This window comes from Fragaria vesca, linkage group LG3, assembly GCF_000184155.1.
Source record: "Fragaria vesca subsp. vesca linkage group LG3, FraVesHawaii_1.0, whole genome shotgun sequence".
In the NCBI taxonomy this organism is placed as follows: domain Eukaryota; kingdom Viridiplantae; phylum Streptophyta; class Magnoliopsida; order Rosales; family Rosaceae; genus Fragaria; species Fragaria vesca.
This window is the reverse complement of record NC_020493.1, coordinates 23,501,371-23,502,403: the sequence shown is the minus strand read 5'-3', so window position 1 is coordinate 23,502,403 and position 1,033 is coordinate 23,501,371.

Here is a 1,033-nt window from a genome sequence, read left to right as displayed (position 1 = left end):
GGTTGTTTTGCTTGGAGGTGTAAAGGACTATGAAATGAAACAAAAAAAAAAAAAAAATTAGTTGTAGGTTTGTAGGGGTAAAATGTAGTGAAACAGTGCAATGGAAAGCAGAGAGAGTAGTGAGAGAAGAGGAGAGATGATTAGAGAGATTTGAGACACTTTGTACACATTACAAGAGAGCAGCAGCAGCTAAGTACATAATTTTCCCAAATTCCATTTGCTCTTCTGTCTACTTTTGTCTTTCTGCTTAGTTTCTTAGTCACAGAAGCATAGCACTACCCAAACAGTCATTTTAATAGCTAAACACACTGACGTCTGTTTTCCCTTTTCTTCAAACATAAAGATTCAATGCTTCAGTTCTCCATTTTTTCAGGCACAACTTATTTCATGTGGGAAAGTGCAACATATAAGCCAAACCCAGTTGGTAGACATGAAGTTACTGAACAATATAATAGAGTAACCACTATGAACTAGATCAAGTTTCTGGTTTGCATATGCCCGAATCAGAAATGCATATCTCTCAAAGTAGGGGATGATGTTGCAATCCCAAAAAGGTTGAGAAAGTTAATAAAGAAAATAGATGTTCTTCTTCTGGACCCTGATGATAAGTGGCTACAGACTACAAAGCATTAGTTTTGAACCTCGATGCTTACACATCCACGTGTTGGTTGTAGTGTGTTCTATTGTGAAAGTAATGCCTTGATCTTTACGAGACTTTATTATGTGCACAAATGGACGTGGAAAAGCGCAAAGATTAGAGGATATTTCATTTTCGATTTGACGTATGTATCGAAGGACTTCAACGTCGGATACTGTTAACCGGAATTTATTACATGGATAGTTACAGAGATGCATAGTTACATGGATAGTTACATAGATGCATAATTACATGCATAGTTTCATAGATGGATAGTTACATGCATAGTTACATAGATGGATAATTATATTGATAATTACATAGGCAGATTAATGTCGTTCACAAGTGTAACATGTATGTAACTACCTACGTAACTATCAAACTGTAGTTACATGG